Below are 14,611 nucleotides of genomic sequence, written 5' to 3' on the forward strand. Positions count from 1 at the left end.
CCACGGTTGACAACCAAAGGTGTCCTGCTATTAAATGAAAGGGCACGCGAGTCCATCACTCCTGTTTGTTGGGCCATATGGCGAGCACCGCCAGGCTGGTTTCCGACCCTGTTCGGGGCGTCTCCGGACGCGTCTTTGCATGCTCATCGGGGCTCATTTCGAAGCGGGATTCACCACCGAAGACAATTCTACTCGAGTAAACGAGATTTCAGGCCGAATGTGCCCCACACCACCGCAAACGGGCTTGTTGACGTATTGAGGTCACTGGTAGTCTTAGAAAGTGGCGTCGCGAGTCAGCCCCCTTTCCTGCGAGCCATCTATTAGTGGTCGTTGTGGTTACCTGTTGCACATCGGATCGATGATAATGGTAAATGCGGGGCTTGAGTGCTGCTGCGACGATTGCGCGGTCCTTCCTCTACTTCTGTCGCCTCTCTAGATCGACCAAGTCCTTCTTGACGCTGTATTCGGCACGGTTCACCAATTTCTGCCTGCATTGTCCAACAGTGGCATCGTTACTATTCAAATGTCGAGCGATGCGCCAGTTACTTCTACCGTCTTCTTTGAGCCAACTACTTCTCAAATGCTGACATTTGCGTATATTGTTCACGCGTTTGTCTGCGAGGAATGGTTACTGTCCAACTGAGTGCACGGGATGAAATTCGAAAATGCTTTAACCGGTGGCATAGACGTGTCCCCTATTTACTATCCTTGCTAGCTGCTGCGCTGCAGCATCACACATTCATCCGTGGGCAGACAGAATTTACGATTTTGTATTTTCCGCCGATACATGTGTGAATATCACTTTGTGACCAATTCTCGCAAGTCCTTCGTAGTGTGTCTTTTATTTTTTGGCTTAGAGTATTTATTCGCATTGCATAGGTTGTTTCACAATGTTTTGGCGATTTCACATTTCAATAACACACAAACTAACAGCGAAACAAAATTGAACATTTAGCACAAGGTACAACATTCATTATTATGAAGTGCTACATCGGACAAATGACTATCATTCGCAGCTACACGATACTCGAGGCGTTTCAACCAGTTTTTTAGCACATCTTTCGTAACTACTGGAGGAAATTTCATCCGAAATTCGATTTTTCAATTGCTGCAAGCATCTCGGCCTGTCTGAGTACACTCTCGCCTTCAAATAACCCAACAGATAAAAGCCTGGCACGGAGTTTGGACCCTTTTCCGACGGCCGTATATTGTTTCTGTGATTCGATGTGACGTTCTGTATACACGTTTTGTCTTCGGTAATGGCAAAGTATAACTAATATGGATTCTCTGTTGCTGCAGTTACTGCTGTTGTGTATGTGCTCCGCCCAGTGGTCGGCAAAACAGAGCTCGCGAGCCACATGCGGCCCCTCGGCCCCTGACTGTTGCTCTTCCACAAAATACCGTGTGCAGGCGCGCATGTACAGTGCGACTGAAACTTGGCGGCCCCTGCGCACAAGCTTATTTTGAGCCTGAGCGACTCTATTTGCAAGAAGTGGCTATAGACGGGGGTGCAGGCCAAGTTGCCACTCTTCCTCGGGACTCGGATCACGTGCGCCCGCCGCCACTCGCACCGACCTTGCTGCTTGCGACAGCGTCCTCGAAAGTGAGGGCTGTCTGATGTTTCAAAGTCAGCTACGTGAGGCATTTCTAACGCGCTCAACTTCATCAAAAATGAATCTGTAGAACGTCTACTCCACTGAGGTGTGCGAAACCGTTTCTCTTCAAGTGTGGAAAAAAGCGTGCGATCCGGCAAAAGATGAAGAAGATAAAACTAACGTTTGCTGTAATTTCTTTGTTTGGATCTGTATATTCATGCGAACCATTACTTTGAAAAATGAACGATATCAAGTGCAAATTGAGAAGCCATCTTATTGATGAGAACCTGCCATCCTGGCTAGAACTAAAAACTAACATACAAACTTGAGTTATCCAAACTTTCCAGGGAGATGACATTGTTCACATTAGTGTTTGACAGTCATCGTCATGATTCAATTTTATGGATGCAATGTAATTTTATCAATAAATAATTTCATTATTGACCAGGATAGCCTATCAAGTTAGATTTAACGCACATACACTGAAGTGACAAAAGTCGTGGGGTAGCGATACGCACATATACAGATCGCGGTAGTATCGAGTAAACAAGGTGTAAAAGAGCAGTGTACTTCCGAAACTGCCATTTGCACTCAGGTGCACATGAATACGGCTGTAAGTCGGAAATTAAAGGACTTTGCACGCGAAACGGTGTTTGGAGCTAGACTCGTGGGACAGTCCATTTCGGAAATCGTTGGGGAATTCAATATTCTGAGGTCCACAGTGTCACGAGCGTGCCGAGAGTACCAAATTTCAGGCATTACCTCTAACCATCTAACCACGGACAACACAGTGGCCTATGGTCTTCCCTCAACGACTGGGAGCAACGGCGTTTGTGTAGAGTCGTCAGTGCTAACAGAGAAGCAACACTGCGTGCAATAAACGTGGGACTTACAACGAACGTTCCGTTAGGACAGTGCGGCGAAATTTGTCGTTAGTTGGCTATGGCGGCAGATGACCGCAGCACGACATCGCCAGCAACGCCTCTCGTGGGCTTGTACCAGAGACGAGTGTGGATGGAAGAGTCGGAAGTGGTCGACATTAGCGAACGTAACTCCGTCAGGTAAAGATCTCTTTAGCAAAGGTCGGCTCGGGAGTATTCAAATTAAATTAATAGCCACGTACGTACCTATATAGTTTAAGTTTAAAAATTTTGGGTCTCAAAAGAAATTTTAGTCATTGTGCAGCTGATATTTGGCTCTGTTGACTAATGAGTGTACCTACCATTGTTCTGGTGTAACGTAATTATTTAATTTCGTAGTAAGAATCCTCATTTTTAATATTTTTTACTAAGAAAGTACCGGGATTTGTTGTACTTGACGCTATTTTAGTATCGCAGATAAAAGGTAATCATCCACAATTATAGATTCCGTTCCTACAAATAAAAAAGGATGAATAAATGATTCTGTTAACATGAAATAATTGTTGGTCCCTCTGATATTATGATCGTGTGAAGTTGTTGTCAGTACTCTTGCATCAGATATCATTCCATTTCGAGAGCTACGAGTAGGCTTATTTCTATTGACCGCAATCTCTGCGAAGTCAACAGTAGTACGCTGTGAAACAGAGTTCAAATAGCGAGTCCGTCAATCACTATTAGTTCTAAATTGTTGTTCTGACAACGTCAGTTCGATGCAAATTAAGGAATACATTTTATTGTTGGAAATGATTACTTCTCTTAAAAGTTATGATGGCTGTCATAACGGGTCTGGAAATGAATGACAAGAGAAAAAAGAGCTCAGACCGCAATTTTGTCCTAAGAAAATGAGAAGTAACAGATTAGTGGCGGTCAAGTAGAATATTCTTTTCCTGAATCCTGAAAAATCTTTGATAAATTATACAAGTTCATAGAGCAAAAAACTCATTTATTTGGGGAATTTTTAAGCAAATATATGACTGGGATGAAAATTTCTTAATATGCAATACGTCGTGTGTCGGTCTAAAAAGATTGCTATCATAAAGAATAGAGCTTTGGAAGCACTTCGCATGTGATAGCATGAATACTGTTCATTGCAGACATCAGTGATGTAGCGGGTTAATGTAGATATCCAAGGGTGAATGTAATGTACAGAGAAGCGTTATCGCGAGAAAATTCGTGCTGAAACCCAGGCAGAATTAAGAAAAATAATTACTTCGTAGGGAGCTGCAAGAGAAGAGATAAATTTTTTACTTTAAGTGGGACCTTGCAGACTAGCCCTCCTCGGCTTTCTTCATACTTACATTAACTTATGTTATTTGATAGTTATTACGCGTTACATAACGCAGTACGACGCAATTAAAAAAAGAAAAAAGAAGAATCATTCGAAGAAAGCACCTTTGAATGCTAGAAAGTTGCCGAGCGCTGTTAAGTAAAAGACATTTAGAGATCACTGGTGAAGTTGCCGGTAGATGAGTGTGTAGCGTATGTTTTATACTGATAGTTCGATTCTCTGTAGTTCTAACTTTTTTAATCTTTATTGAAATTACGAAATGGATGTAACTTATAAATACTGCATCATCATTTTTTAATAAAACTAAAACTTTTTAATTTAATTCCTGATGGTATGAAAATAAATTAAAATTTGACACAGAAATGCCAAATTCCGTATTATTAAATGAAAAAATATATACATAAATAATGCTGGTAATCTCTAGAAAAAAGTATTATATTTTCTATCTGATGTTTCACATTTTTGTGCCGAAATTTAAATTGAGCTGAATATTCTTGTTTATTGCGAGTAATATTAAAAATAAATGGATGTTATTTTTATTGAAATTATGATTAAATCTTTGTTAACTGACATTTCCAATGGTTCATTAATATAGAATTGTGAAAAAAACCTTCTGAATATTGGATGATTTTAAATACCAAGGACAGACTGCCAGACATTATTGCGGACGGGTTAAGGAACAAGTCTGATGAATATATCCACGGAAATGCATGTCTTCATGCTAAAGGTCACTTTATTCATACAGTGCAAACCGATGTTCGTTGTTGTCAGTGACACGCCTTCATGTAGCCTAGGGGAGTTGTTCCAAGTGGCTGCTACGGATCTCGGGTTTTCGACTAATCAAGCACTCAAACAGACACTCGGAGTGTTGGCTAGTATGAGTAACGGAACTGTAAGTCAGGAGACGGTGAACGACTTTGGACCGATATGTTTCGGATAGCAGCTAGCGATAGCCCAGCATAGGATGCAGTTCACAGTGGTACTGTCGCTGCTATTCTGTGTTGTCTTCGTATAGAGGTGTATCGACAGTCGTTATTCTCACGCGTAATGGAGCGGGAAAGGGAGAAATGATGGTAGTAACACAACTACCCTCCGCCACACACCGTGAAGGTGGCTCGTGAAGTGTAGATGTAGATGCAGATGTAAATCGTCGTTGTATGTACACCGCATCATTGGTTACTCGTTCCCTAACCCAAGCCACGATCAGCACCTTCATCTCTTCGATGTTGATCTTTTATTCTTCGTTGATGCCGTGCTCTGACATTGAAACTCATCTCACTGACGCAGATGCTTCGTACACGCACCACACACCGCTGCTAGGTGAGGTGCAGCTAAGCCTACAGCTAATGTACCGGTGGCCATGCTTATAAATAATACTATAAATGTCGGGCAGCTTAATCCCCTGTTGATATTTGTGACTCTAGGAATCGTAAGTACACAGGGTGGTCCATTGATCGTGACCGGGCCAAATATCTCACGAAATAAGCGTCAAACGAAAAAGCTACAAAGAACGAAACTTCTCTAGCTTGAAGGGGGAAACCAGATGGCGCTATGGTTGGCCCGCTAGATGGCGCTGCCATAGGTCAAACGGATATCAACTGCGTTTTTTCAAATAGGGACCCCCATTTTTATTACGTATTCGTGTAGTACGTAAAGAAATATGAATGTTTTAGTTGGACCACTTTTTTCGCTTTGTGATAGATTGCGCTGTAATAGTCACAAACATATGGCTCACAATTTTAGACGAACAGTTGGTAACAGGTAGGTTTTTTAAATTAAAATACAGAACGTAGGTACGTTTGAACATTTTATTTCGGTTGCTCCAATGTGATACATGTATCTTTGTGAACTTATCATTTCTGAGAACGCATGCTGTTACAACGTGATTACCTGTAAATACCACATTAATGCAATAAATGCTCAAAATGATGTCCGTCAACCTCAATGCATTTGAAAATACGTGTAACGACATTCCTTTCAACAGCGAGTAGTTCGCCTTCCGTAAGGTTCGCACATGCATTGACAATGCGCTGACGCATGTTGGCAGGCGTTGTCGGTGGATCACGGTAGCAAATATCCTTCAACTTTCCCCACAGAAAGAAATCCGGGGAAGTCAGATCGGGTGAACGTGCGGGCCATGGTATGGCGCTTCGACGACCAATCCACCTGTCATGAAATATGCTATTCAATACCGCCTCAACCGCACGCGAGCTATGTGCCGGACGTCCATCATGTTGGAAATACATCGCCATTCTGTCATGCAGTGAAACATCTTGTAGTAACATCGGTAGAACATTACGTAGGAAATCAGCATAGATTGCACCATTTAGATTGCCATCGATAAAATGGGGGCCAATTATCCTTTCTTCCATAATGTCGCACCATATATTAACCCGATAAGGTCGCTGATGGTTCACTTGTCTCAGCCATCGTGGATTTTCCGTTGGCCAATAGTGCTTATTATGCCGGTTTACGTTACCGCTGTTGGTGAATGACGCTTTGTCGCTAAATAGAACGCGCGCGAAACATCTGTCATGGTCCCGTAATTTCTCTTGTGCCCAGTGGCACAACTGTACTCAACGTTCAAAGTCATCGCCATGTAATTCCTGGTGCATAAAAATATGGTACGGGTGCAATCGATGTTGATGTAGCATTCTCAACACCGACGTTTTTGAGATTCCCGATTCTCGCGCAATTTGTCTGCTACTGATGTGCGGATTAGCCGTGACATCATCTAAAACAACTACTTGGGCATCATCATTTGTTGCAGGTCGTGGTTGACGTTTCACATGTGACTAAACACTTCCTGTTTCCTTAAATAACATAACTATTCGGCGAACGGTCTGGACACTTGGATGATGTCGTCCAGGATACCCAGCAGGATACATATCACACGCCCGTTGGGCATTTTGATCACAAAAGCCATACATCAACACGATATCGACCTTTTCCGCAATTGGTAAACGGTCCATTTTAACACGGATAATGTATCACGAAGCAAATATCGTCCGCACTGGCGGAATGTTACGTGATACCACGTACTTATACCTTTGTGACTATTTCAGCGCCATCTAACACAAAGCGAAAAAAGTGGTCCAACTAAAACATTCATATTACTTTACGTACTACAAGAATATGTAATAAAAATGGGGGTTCCTATTGCAGCGGAATCTAGCGGACCAATCATAGCGCCATCTGGTTTCCCCTTCAAGCTAGACGAGTTTCGTTCTTTGTAGTTTTTTTCGTTTGATGCTTATTTCGTGAGATATTTGGCCCGGTCACTATCAATGGACCACCCTGTGTATAAAGTGTGAGGCGCTCCCCGTTGAGAGAGAGGTAAACATCACGCGAGAGCACTACTTTCCGAGCAGCGTGCCATTCAGACGGCCGGAACGGCAGCACACAAATCCTCATATTCGTTGTATTTTTACTCCGTACTTTCTCGTCTGACCTACAAAAGCGTCATGTCAATGGATTTGTCTCAGATATATCTTCTGTTCTGGCTTTAAAAGAAATTGCTTGGTCGTTATGAAGCTGTATAAACGCATCGGTATTTGTTTTATGACCTCCAAGCAATTATTCGTCTAGGTGTAAAGAGTTTGCAACTATCTTTAATGAGTCACTAATTAGTTGAGGTGAAGTGCCACGTGGGCTGAGGCGTGAATGGAAATTAGGTTTGTGGAGGGAGGCGTACAAGGGTACTCCATGCAGTTAGTAATATTTCTGGCTTTGCAGCCATTATATTCAGAACGTCTTCCTAGAGCAGTTGAGATGGCAGCAGTGGTAGGATGACGTAATGTGATGTGAGGTACCGATCACAATCTTCTGTTATTAATACTAGACAAACTAAATAGCGTATTTACTTGTATTTCACATTTAAAGCATTCTCAATAGCGCGCTATCATTCCGTTATTTCACAAGTATTAATAACTAGCAGAGTAATAAATAACTGCGAAACGAAAAGGCGTGATCCGAAGCACTTCGGAGATCTTCGGATCACGCCTAAACTGGATGGCGGGCGAAGTGATTTCGCTGTAAGATATAGCTCGTTCGGTAGTCTCGGAGGACGGACATGTTGTCCACCGCGTATCAGGTAAGACTTAATTTGGAATGTCTTGTTTGTAAATGTGAGAGCTGGTTCGGACGTCTCGGAGGACAGACATATCTGTCGTGGTCGATGTCAGTTAAGATTTTATTTGCAATATGAGGCTATATGGATATGTAGCTGAAAACAATGTGATTTTAATTGCAGAATACGCAGTTCATGAATTTGTTGAAGAATAGAAATCATTTGTGAATCTAAAGTGGAATATATTTGTGCAGATTTTCGTGTTCTGCTAATTAAAGCGAGTTGCATCCAGTATAAACAAACTGATTGGAAATTTAATTATTCCTAAAGTAACAGTTCCCCGTTAAGAGTTTCTTACAGCCTCAGGATAACGAATTGCTGTTCTATGGGCAAGGGACAACTGTAGAAGACTGCAGGTACATTTACTAGATCTTATGCGTTCCACTCAGCGTGTTGGAAGCAATTAAGCACCTCGCGTTTACTGCAGTCTTAGTACAAATGAGATCAGTGACACGTCATATGTGATAACATAGAGGGTGTATGAAAGAGAGAAATATTTTGTGGAAAGGAGTTTATCATACACACGTATATATCACCTTCTCTCTCTCTCTCTCTTTGTACTCTCTGTTTTTCAACTTGCCGTAAGTTCTGCGAAGCCACTGTAACAGGGTGGCGTAGTGGTTAGCGCATCTGCCTAGTCAGCAGCAGACCCGGGTTTGAATCCCAGCCTTGTCAAGAGTTTTCTTTCGTCCCTTCAGTCTTTCATCATTGAGGTGAAAAAGTTAGGCGTCACACACCAGAAACCAAAATCTATCTACAGGAATGTAGGCAGTACTTGCGTGGTTTGCCTGTCAGGTGTGGTATAATCTTTCTGACACCTAATCAGAAAACATTGCAACATCAAGCTTACCGTGGATGATTAAGGTTTGAGGATCCGTCGACGACGAGGTCATTACTAACAGAGCAATTATTAAGATTAGGGAACGATGGGTAAGGGAATCGGCTATGCCATTTAGAAGTAACCATGCCGGACTTTGCCTTTATTTAGGCAAGTCATGGGAAACCTACATATGGATGCCTGGACGGGGATTTGAACCGCCATCCTCCCAAATACGTGCAGTGTCTTATTACGGAGTTACCTCCCCTAGAACTTGCCACAGCCTGACGTCTTGTGGCACAAGGATGGAGTTATCTGTGACAAGATAACCGACCTGCCTAGTTACAGCACCTATTGGGAACTTCCACAAGAATGGTAGCTTCAAGAAGCAAATAAATAGAACAGTAAGATGAAGAAGGCAGAAGATGACATCCAGTGTCTGTGTTACGTAATGTATTCAGCGAGCTGGACATTGGAGAAACGCAACAGAAAGATCATATTTCACGAAACAAACGGAAAGGAGGACATGCTTATCGCCGCCAAATAGCATTTAGGGCTACTACACATGGTCTTTGCATGTCTAAGTGCATGTACAGCCACTAACACATCGGTTATACCCAGTGTTGTATCACGCAGCGCTGTATCGTACACGTCACCCCGGGGTGGCCGGACTGGAAACGCAGAGCTATTACTTGATGCCCAGACCCCCTGCTGCCATCTCCCACCAACGGCAAGGACACATCATTGCAGAAGCGTATCGCAGGTTCGTCCGATGGCGCCTCAGTAGAAGAGTGTGGTCTCGAAACCATAGGAGGTCACTACCTATAAGAATTCGGTATTTCGGCTGCAGATGGTCTAGAAAACTTGTCGAAATGACGTTTCAGTACGACACTTCACATAATAACTTAAGAATCTTCTCTCAATGAAATCGGCGAAAAAGCCTCAATTTTCCACGACAAATTTCTTTTAGATGAAAATTCACCAGTAATAACCAAAAGCACTTTGTCAGATTTGGATCCATGTGGGAACAGATATGCCCAGCTTTAAAGCGTAAAACAGTCAGTAGCAAACAGTGGTTACTGCAAACACAGATTTCGCTAAGGAAGTGGCCAACTTCATTGCAGAAAGACATACATAAAAAACAGTTACAATAAGGTAACATGCTTGCATTCCTATATGTACAGATGTGAAAGTCTTACATTTGAGTCAGTATTGTGATACAGACCTGCAAATGTAAGGTAAAACATTACAGTCCCTTATATATAAATGTAGTCCCGACTAGACTATCAGTATTAAAGGTGAGTTCTCATTGACGCCGCTGTTTGCAGTTAGCACACAGCAGGCTTCAGTGTACATCATACCATTCTTCAGCGCCGTCTATATGTGTAATGCGTTGAAAAAGTATATTAACTTTATTTTAAAATCATGATTTCATTTATTATTTGATACTTCTTACAAAATAATGCACATGAAGGCAATAAGGTGGTTGTAACTAAAATCAATGTCCAATGGTTTACATTTAAGCATATGTGGTGGTGATCGTGAACTAACTGGAGGCATCATTTATTAATGCACATTTTACAGTTAATATAGCTTAAAAACAGTAAATTTTATCCAGACGACCTGCACTAATAAATTTGTTAAATTATAAATATAGTTGGAGGCATCAGAACAGCCAAAAACGGTGTTATAAGATGCCGTACCAGTAGTGGTATGTCAACAAGACCCGAAATCTTTCTACTTCATGATGTCGTTTCTCATAAGTTTAACACAAAAATGCATTATAATTTAGATAGCTTCGCATTAAAACTAATGAACTTTCAGATACACGATATATGTATGTGAAAAATATATTTGCTTCCAGAAACTATTTACTCATGTGTGATCTACACCAACTGTAATCACAAATAGGTCGATATTGTGAGATCAGTGTGTTGTTAGAATCGGCCCATAGTAGCCAATGATTTTTAAATAAATCCCGTAAGTCAAAGTTTTCGTGGCCACTTGCTCATTAGACAGCATCCTGAGAGACGACACCTTCTAGTAAAGAATTTCAGACTCCTCCAAGTCCCTAAACCTACACATCTCACATGGATGGAACGTATTCATATGCTGGGACACAACTGGTACACTTTCCCCATTTTCAACAAGACGGGCAACGAAATCAGACTTTTGTGCCACGTTTTTTCGATCTAAAATCACACGTTCACAGGACCGGGCTTCAAGCCTTCTACCGGTTTGTGCCACACAGCAAGTATCAGAGCTGGGACACACACCTCTACAGACACCTGATTTGCGGAATACATTTCTTGTATCAGTGCTCTTTTTTTAAAATTCGTCTCAAGTTACCTGCTGCAGAAAATGCCACATTTCCTTTTTGTTCTCTAAAAACTAACACCATCCTGCCACCAATTTTACCACAGTATGGTAAACGTATGAACTTATTATTGCTATCATCCACTGCAGTATTTTCTTTTCGCCTTTTGTTCAGTATGTTGTTCTAAATGTTGTCGATGTAAATATGTAGGTAGTTATTTATTTCAGCAATATATTTTATTGTATCCAGCCTTGTGTTTGAAAGTGGAATTTTTGATAAGCGGTTGATGACAAAATTAAAATATGCCTTCTTGCACTAAATGGTATGAGGTGTAATTTTTCTGTGCATTTGCTTTTCTGTTAGTCCCAAATGAAAGTTTATTTACAGTAGTAATGTTCACATCTAAAAACCAAATTGGCTCCATCTCACATGTGAATTCCATTTTACTATGTAGGCCACCTAACTTGTTGACAACTGTTTTGATATTTTCATCATCATTGCTAATTAATAAGAAAGTATCATCAACATATCTGAAGGAATATTTCAGTCTACTTGTCGCATCTAGAGCGTTCTGAAAAAATATATCGGCCATACTTAAACTATCGTTCTGAAAAAATATATCACAATACAATTTAAAGTAGTTATTTTCCAAAATACACTCCTGGAAATGGAAAAAAGAACACATTGACACCGGTGTGTCAGACCCACCATACTTGCTCCGGACACTGCGAGAGGGCTGTACAAGCAATGATCACACGCACGGCACAGCGGACACACCAGGAACCGCGGTGTTGGCCGTCGAATGGCGCTAGCTGCGCAGCATTTGTGCACCGCCGCCGTCAGTGTCAGCCAGTTTGCCGTGGCATACGGAGCTCCATCGCAGTCTTTAACACTGGTAGCATGCCGCGACAGCGTGGACGTGAACCGTATGTGCAGTTGACGGACTTTGAGCGAGGGCGTATAGTGGGCATGCGGGAGGCCGGGTGGACGTACCGCCGAATTGCTCAACACGTGGGGCGTGAGGTCTCCACAGTACATCGATGTTGTCGCCAGTGGTCGGCGGAAGGTGCACGTGCCCGTCGACCTGGGACCGGACCGCAGCGACGCACGGATGCACGCCAAGACCGTAGGATCCTACGCAGTGCCGTAGGGGACCGCACCGCCACTTCCCAGCAAATTAGGGACACTGTTCCTCCTGGGGTATCGGCGAGGACCATTCGCAACCGTCTCCATGAAGCTGGGCTACGGTCCCGCACACCGTTAGGCCGTCTTCCGCTCACGCCCCAACATCGTGCAGCCCGCCTCCAGTGGTGTCGCGACAGGCGTGAATGGAGGGACGAATGGAGACGTGTCGTCTTCAGCGATGAGAGTCGCTTCTGCCTTGGTGCCAATGATGGTCGTATGCGTGTTTGTCGCCGTGCAGGTGAGCGCCACAATCAGGACTGCATACGACCGAGGCACACAGGGCCAACACCCGGCATCATGGTGTGGGGAGCGATCTCCTACACTGGCCGTACACCACTGGTGATCGTCGAGGGGACACCCATTGTTCTACCATTCCTAGACCGGCAAGGGAACTTGCTGTTCCAACAGGACAATGCACGTCCGCATGTATCCCGTGCCACCCAACGTGCTCTAGAAGGTGTAAGTCAACTACCCTGGCCAGCAAGATCTCCGGATCTGTCCCCCATTGAGCATGTTTGGGACTGGATGAAGCGTCGTCTCACGCGGTCTGCACGTCCAGCACGAACGCTGGTCCAACTGAGGCGCCAGGTGGAAATGGCATGGCAAGCCGTTCCACAGGACTACATCCAGCATCTCTACGATAGTCTCCATGGGAGAATAGCAGCCTGCATTGCTGCGAAAGGTGGATATACACTGTACTAGTGCCGACATTGTGCATGCTCTGTTGCCTGTGTCTATGTGCCTGTGGTTCTGTCAGTGTGATCATGTGATGTATCTGACCCCAGGAATGTGTCAATAAAGTTTCCCCTTCCTGGGACAATGAACTCACGGTGTTCTTATTTCAATTTCCAGGAGTGTACATATCAGCACCTCTATGTACTGACTGATTTCATCACTGGAAGAATTGTTTTGTTTTACAAAGTTTTATTTAATTACTTCAGTGTTGTCATTAATTGGAATGTTAGTATACAAATTAGTTCCATCTTATGACTCTATTTTCATGTCATTTGACACCGATATATTTTTAATTTTTGAAATAATTCACTTATATTTTTCGCAGAGTAATGCTGAATAAAAACAAAACGCTTTTTTTAATAAGAAAGTCAAAGCATTTCTTTGCTACTTTACTAAGAGGGCCATCTCTGCTATTTACAATTGGCATAATTTATGGAACTTTGTGGACATTTACTTTTGCTCTAAGGGTAGGAATTTGTGACTCATTACTCTTAGGTGATAGATTTCTTTTGGTGAAAGAATTTCACTACATTCTTTAAATGTTTGATTAATTTTTCATTTGCTATGGTTAACTCTTTACCGATAATGGTAGTGTTACTTTCGTTATTTTTTATTTTGTGTTTGAAATATACCCAGTTTCACTTACTACAGCTTCTGAAGTTCCATTATCCACATTTGTGATAACTAAACCTTCATTGTTTTAGCTTCACATTAATGCTATCAACTATCCATTTTTCATTCGTATTTCTTTTGAAATCGTTATTAGTTACACTCCCAATTATTTTATTTCTTGACTAAAGTAATATTGACTAAAGTAATAACTCATAACTATCTACATAATTACACATCTGTAACAACATACTGAACAAAAGGCGAAAAGAAAATAATTTCATTGTAGTGGATGGTAGCAATGATAAGTACAATCGTTTGCTATTCTATGGTAAAATTAGTAACAGGGTAGCGTCAGTTTTTAGAAAACAAAAACTAAATGTGGCGTTTTCTACTGCAGGTAACGTGGGTCCAGTTTTAAAAAAGAGTACTAAAAAAGACGAGTATTCCGTAGGTCAGATGCCTGTAGAATTGAATGTCCTGACTCTGGCTTGAAGCCAGTGAACAAATGATTTTAGATAAAAAATGCGACAGAAAAATCTAATTTAGATACCCACATCGTTGAAATTGTGCATAGTAAAGCAGTTGCGTCCTCGATATAAAGATGCTGGATCCATTTGAGAAGGATTGTCTTGTGGACTTGTTGGAGGAGTTTGAAATATTTTACCACAAGGAATCATCTCTTGGAATGTTGCCTACTGAGAAGGTAGTAACGAAAAGCTTCCACTTTCAAGATTTCTATAAAAAAACATTGGGATCTGGCTACTATGGTTCGATTCCAAGAAATGTACTATCTTGACAACAGTGACCTATTTTTATGACACTCGGTCTAGATTACACATGAGCAGCCTATGACACAGATAGTACAGTTGGAACTACGTGTATATACAAAAAGAATGATCTAAAACTTGCACTGCAAATATTTCGAAAATGGAAAATGCTATTGATATACTGTTTTCACAGACTGGATTGGTAGTCAGGGGCTCGTATTATTAGCCAATAAATAGATTGTAATA

The sequence above is a fragment of the Schistocerca piceifrons genome, chromosome 7 (assembly GCF_021461385.2).
Source record: "Schistocerca piceifrons isolate TAMUIC-IGC-003096 chromosome 7, iqSchPice1.1, whole genome shotgun sequence".
NCBI classification, from domain to species: Eukaryota; Metazoa; Arthropoda; class Insecta; order Orthoptera; family Acrididae; genus Schistocerca; species Schistocerca piceifrons.